Source organism: Heptranchias perlo, chromosome 14 (assembly GCF_035084215.1).
Source record: "Heptranchias perlo isolate sHepPer1 chromosome 14, sHepPer1.hap1, whole genome shotgun sequence".
Lineage (NCBI taxonomy): Eukaryota > Metazoa > Chordata > Chondrichthyes > Hexanchiformes > Hexanchidae > Heptranchias > Heptranchias perlo.
In genome coordinates, this window is record NC_090338.1 from 57873113 (window position 1) to 57879839 (window position 6727).

Genomic DNA, 6727 nt, shown 5'->3' on the forward strand with positions numbered 1-6727 from the left:
AGTAAAACAAACCAGTGTGATTGCACTGCCTCTGAGCTAGATTAAAAGACCATCATTGCAGGCCAGAGACCCAGATTACATACAACCTTAGAACACATTTAAAAAGGGTTAAATATCAACTCGCTGAGCATTCTGATTCATGGAATGAGATTTAATTTTAATAATTCCAGGATATTTGCAATACGTTTTGTAAAAATTAACATAAGTAACATAGTCAGCACTGATCTGTTCCCCACAGTCAGAACAATATGGACCAACATTAGCTGACACTTCAAATAAAACTCTTCGCTCTTTTCTGCAAACCTTCTCACCTCCCCTTTTAAAGTCTTTTCTGAGCCCGGTTCCATAGGTGCCGGTTATCTTTGGGTATCTTGCCCTGTTGTCATTCTCCCAACATCCACACATGTGCACTTCTAGCTGGGATCAGGGGATGGGGATTGGGAGCCCTGAACAGTGTAGATTTTCCTGTCCTTAACCCAAAGGAGTTGAAGCCATACTCTATCTATTGCCCTACCTAAGATGAGGCATCAAAACTGTGATGTTCCTGGACTGTATGTCCCACAGACACACTACCTTAATGAGCTGAACTTTTGAGGGAGCCCCTTTTACTTTAAGTAAAAGTGATCCAGGCTAGTTGTGGGGCTGGGGGGTGGGGGGGGAGCAGGGGAGAGGTAATACACCGATAAAACATGCACAAAATTCATGATGTGATGGAATGCACCGACTTTCGACAGCACAGCCTCTGACCTCCCCACCTTCTATAGATTTACTTGGCCTGCACATTGGCCAATTTTATGAAGCATTTTGTGACTCAATCACGTGCAGTAGGTCTTGCAAAGTATTTCTGTTACACTTCAGGACAGCTGGTTGCTGTAGGTTTGGGTGCATTTTAATAGACTTTATGAGGTATCTTGTAAAATCATGAGTGCATAGTACCTCTGCTTGATTATTTATTGCAATGATTTCATTTAGGAACAAATAAACCTTGCAAGGAACAACCTCTCCCACAACAATCACTCAAATACGCATTAAGAGGGCTCTACAGTACTAGCCTCTCCACTGGAGGTACCTTTAAACAGTAATTAATATGCTTTGGAAAAAGCATCATTCATATCAAGCACTAGCTGGAGCCTACTCTCATCTGATAGGGACTATCCATTTCCTCTAAGGAAGTTGATTTTCTGTAAGTAGTCTGAATGAGGTCGATCTTTTTGATTTATAACCATCTCCTCATTGAGTTCCAAAAGGTCAAATCTCATTCAATTAATTCTGACCATATGGATTTCCTTATCAAGGCAAGGCAATGACTTTTATAAAACTACACCAACATGTCCTGAGCATGGGAGTGGGATATTTCTGACAGCTCATTTAGAACTCTCCAACAGAAAGCAAGATGGTTCAGTCTCACTACAAATAAAAAGTGAGTCATCTTGAGACTGGAAAGGAGTAAGATTCGTGTTCCTATGAGTTAATGTGTGAATGGGTAAGATGATAAATGTGGATACAAGCTGGTGATTGTGAGTTAGTGTATCTCTGTGTCTGATTACAGGGAGGATTAGTGCAGGTGATGGGGACAGGTGCATGTAAGCAATATTTTGTAATGAGACCTATTCAAGAAGGGGGACAGTGGGAGTTACAGTTTGCTAAAAATAACTAGGGGAAAACTATAGACAGGAAATTGCAGTCAGGAAGTATTATTTCTGTAAATACATATAATACTAGCTAAAGACTAACTTTTTTTCTGTTTTGAAAACCCAGCTCTATGTATGATATCATTCAGATACAAGTCCCAACTACAGCACCAGCCTTGGTTAGAATGCGCTGTTTCAAACTGACACCTTCATGCAACGGACAAGGTTAGAACTCATTTTACAATGTAAAGCAGTGCAAGTTCATTTCAATTAACATTAGTAGAAGAATCATTGAAAAGAGTCTAGTAAAAATATCACAAATAAATTCTTGTTACTGACTGCACCCGTCTTGAGTTTTGTTTTGTTTGGAAGAGATTCTTAGTTGTGACCCCACACTCATTCCCAGGCCAGGTACTGTACTGTACTTTAATGTACTGTAGGATTAAATTTAAGATCTATTTCACTGAACACTTTCACAGCAGCCAGAATCTTATTCTGTGTCATCTCTTCAGGGTCCTGATGTTATGCCCTGCTATATACTACAACCATCAACCAACCAGAAAGAAGGAAAGCAGCGTAACTCACTGCTTTCATTCATTTGATCTTGAATCTTCATGTAGCTGTAATAAATAAAATGGCATTACTACAAATCGGAATCAGCGGAGAAAACAGTCAACCTGATGTTTCAGGTTTGACCTTTCATTGGTTTGTGTTCTAGATTACATGCCCCTTAATGCACTGTGTAATGCTCTCCACTTTGCCATCATATTGTTCTGATACGCATATGGGGCATTCCTCGCAAGCGCCCTAAAAATTTGAGGACTTCATGGGAGTTGCTATAACTGTCTGAAGTAACTATTGCACTTCAATACCATCTAAGCGCCTAAAACCAGATAATCACAGCATAATATTAATAAATTTTTCCCAGTTATACAGCACCAAGTGCTCTATATAAAGAGAAGAAAGAATGAACTATCGGGGCGGACTGGCTTCCCTGAAACGGGGGATTCTTCGAATTCTCACAGAAATCTGGGGGGCACCAATAATACAGCGCTATGGAAATCATTCACAGAAGCACTCGGGAAATCTTTCAATTTCCCATATGGCCAGTCCACCCCTGAGGACTATATACTCACAGCACAGCTGGCTGGTCACGATCTGTTACAGAAGAGGGTGTTTATAACATTGCAATTGCGAGGCTTCTGCCTGCACAGATTTATATATTCTTACAAACACGCACACACATATACATACACACAAACACACACATATATGCACACACAAATAAATGTATCATCACCACTGTTTGCTTACTGCTGGAGACCTACCTCTTTGAGAATCTTCAGAGCCGTCCCAGGGAAATTACTAACTGTAGAAGCAGTGCTTCAGACCTTGGCTACAGTGGCTGGTTGATCCATACAATGTCTCACTCCATCAAGGTGCTTGTGTGATGATGCAAGGAATTCACACACAAGTAAACCCCACCAATTGTCACTCCCCCCAGGACACGCTGACAAGAAGGAGGCTTCCAGAAATTCTCCCAAGTACCTGTACACCAGTCGGTCAGTCTGAGTCACAGTCTCAAACACATCAAAAGAGAGTCTTCTACATCAATGGGAGACCGGTGCCACCGTTGCACAAAGGGAGGAGAGGAAGATGGGCACAGAGACACCAAGAAGAGTTTGAGCTGAAGAACTAAACCTGAGCTCCAATAATAGTTTCCAATCCCTGTCTCCAAGTCTCCAGGAAAGGCTCCTTCTGCTTAATGCCAGCTGGATGATCCCAGAAAAGTTCACTCCTCTTTGGCTGTCCCAGCAATTCCTGTGAAATATAACTGCTACAACAAAAATTAAATTCTGCTGCAACTTGTGAATCTTTGGCACAATCAGGAGTCAGCATTAACTGATAGCACCTCCTTTACAGCCTTCAGACTTCATACTCTGGCAGTCGCAAATATGCTACACAGTTAAGTCCAAAGTAAACAACACAAAGTTCTAGCCGGGAAGATGGTTGTTTACGCACTTGGATCACAGAAGAAGAAGTTTTTCAGTCTAACTATATAGCACAAAGCCGTCCTGCTCCTGGTAATGGGATTGCTGTTCCCAGAGAGAAGCGCTTCAGTTTGCACTTGCACTGTACACAGGAGGTAGCTGCAGAGCTAACAGTTCCCCAGCCTGTTCTCTCAGCTCTCTCTCTGCACACTGTCTGACTGAGTCAGTATTGCCAAACCCTGTGCCCTGAAGGGGTCAGCAGCATTAGAAATCTCAATTAGCAGCTCTCGCGTTACACCCACTGTTTGCTGGAAGGTTCTATCTCTCACTCACTCTGAGGTAACAATACCTCTTAAAGGGAGCTGAAAGAGAGGGGGTGGCTCCAATCCCCTGGCACCTCCCCCTACCCCCCAGCTCTGCACTAAAATCCTTTCACACACTAGAAGCAGAAAAGGTAGCGTTTGTCCTATCTGTGGAGAATGGGATTAACCCTTTTCAATGCAGGCTCCTCGCTGCAACAATGACAACCTGCTTTCTGCTACAGTACATAGTCATTTATAAAACACTGCGGCCCTCCAAGTAAAGAGATTGACAAAGAGGGAATTCTTCACATATCTTTAGTATTCAAGGGGAGTTGTGAGTGAAAGTTGACATTTAAAATAATATATAAATAATCTTTATTGTCATTTTCCTCTCTCACACATTACTCTGCTTGCCCAGAAGTTGGTTTGAATGATGTGGAAACACTTCCCATGCCCCACTCCTCCTCGAGTCCTGCCCCCTCTTGCTAACAATCTGGTTGAGTTCCCACTCCTAAGGGAAGCTTGATCAGAGGTATTGATTTGGCAATTTGTATTTTTTGTATTTCTTTTTTTTTGTATTTCTCCCCTCCTTTCTTGTAGGTGCTAGTTCCTGTGCTGGCTGTGTTCCAATACCTCCCAGAAGGCGCTGATTCATTTAGGTTACTGTTCCCTTTGATACCTCCCTGGAGGTGTTAAATCGCACTGGGTGCTGTTCCACTGGGCCTGCTGCCCTGTGATGCCTCCCCGAAGTGCCTATTCTTCATCCATGAGCCGAGACAGCAAGCGTCGACAAGCTATTTGATTGTTGGGTGCCAAGTCGGATCTGGTTTTTATCTGGGATAGAACCCTTCTGATTTTTCCACTCCCAAAGCCCAAGAGTAATGAAGCCATTGTAGCAACTCCTAGGCCACCCTAGTTGAGATCAGCTAACATCAGCATAAAATTCTCCTCATCTACATGACTCAGTGCATGCTGATCAAAGCCATCTTAGTAGTTTGTGGGCAATTTATTTTATTCTGGCATATAAATCAGTACACAGAGAATATACAAAACAGGCCTACGGCATGCTGTGAGTAACAGTGCAGCAATGCACACCTCAGAAATGGAACTTAGCCCTTCATTTGAGAGCTGGAGTAGCCTTTCTCCTTCATAGGGGTCTTTTTTCTTTACCTACAAAAAAGACTTTGCTCCCTTAGCCTCTTTTTATAGCTCATTAATTTAAGACACCTCTTTAAAAAAAGTATTTTCTCACCTTACTTTTTTCTGGGTCTTCCCATATCTAGTGGGTGGGTGGGTGTCCTGCTCAGAGTCCTTCTGCAATGCTACTCAGAGAATTGCCATTTATTCTCTATCCCTCCTTGTGGTGGAACTGCTAGCCACTACTCAGCACTTCTCATGGTGGCATGGCTGAGATCACGATGTGAAGGAACATGGACGCAAACCCTTCATGCTATTCCGTGAATAGTGCCTTGTAGCTCCTAAGCAATCCACCATGCAAGGCATCCCCAATTAAAGACACAATTCTATAATTGGGCAACTCTGGCACTCAGTTCCTCACTATTTTGAAAAAATTAATAAAGCAAAATTTGAAAATATCCACAACCAAAGAAGATATTTTGGTTCATATACTTCTTTGAATAAAATATGAATGTCTTGTTTTATTACAATATCTTGCCCCGCTTCTTTTAACATCTGTGTTGGATGAGAAAGTCGGTAGGCAGTTTGCTCCCAACTCTCTGTCAATGGTGCTATTCCTTCTCAGTTCTTCCTCCTCCAAACTGGTGTAACAATGCATCATAGTGTCAGGATGTTAATGCTGTCATGTCAGACTGTCACCTCAGCCAGAACCAAAGACCATCCAATAAAACAAATTGGGCAATGAATTACTGTGGTTTCTAGATGTAGCAAAATTGAAAACAAAAACAGAAAACGCAGGAGATACTCAGCAGATCAGGCTATATCTGTCGAGAGAACACAGTCAGTCGTCGATATGGGTGTTGAACCCCTAATCAAAACAAAATTGGAAACAAGTTGGCTGGAACTTCCATACTAATTTCTGTGTCTAATCAGAGGAAGTAACTTTTTTGGCAGCAAAATGGGGGCGGAATCTGTTTATGCTTGTTTGCCACCACGAAATCTGTCTCCCTGTGTTTCTTCAGGCTTTTTGGCTCTTTCCGCAATCCCGAATCCCAAGTGAACTCATTTACATATAGTATAACGAGGGCCCGTGGTGCTGCAGTTTTGAGTTTCCTCCTTTTACATTTGCAAAGCACTCAGGGTAGGTTAGACCAAGCTGATCAGCCAAGTTGCTGTACAGGAATGCCTTCAACAGGTGACTGGGGAATTCATCACATTTGACATCCGACAAGGCAGCAGCGAGACAAAGTTACCCAGTTTTATGGGGTTGCTGGCTATCCCATGGTCCAGGGTGGATAAATGGCACATACATTGCTTTGTGACACAAGTGCACGTTTATTGCATTACAGCGAAGTCCAGAAATGAACTTAAGCCAAATTACTCATAACACAGTGCTTTCTCTGGGTGGCGACATGTGCCTTTCTTTCACATATTCTAGCGCTGGAGACCTGGCAGGTGCTGCTGTATCAGATAGGTGGATTCCAGCCATCGCCTTTCTGGGTCCATGATCTGTGTCTCTACTGATCGGTGGGATGGCTGATCTGATGGTTGCTATCATACTGAAAGCCCTGCATGCATTGTGGTCGCCATGGTATGGAAGCGGGTTTGCAGGGTGTTGTCTATTCTGCCCCCTATTACCACCAGAGTTTCAATCTGTGCTGCTGTG

General features: G+C 42.8%; 1 protein-coding gene across 1 annotated transcript in view; it reads right to left on the reverse strand.

Moving 5' to 3' along the window:
- The window catches only part of LOC137332550 (fibroblast growth factor receptor 4-like), a 54238-nt gene extending 50402 nt beyond the window's left edge, over nucleotides 1–3836 (reverse strand). Inside the window, exon 1 of the mRNA XM_067996462.1 lies at nucleotides 2960–3836. The gene's annotated coding sequence lies outside the window, so the exon portion shown is untranslated. The remainder of the gene's footprint in view (nucleotides 1–2959) is intronic.
- Nucleotides 3837–6727: the final 2891 nt, after the last annotated feature.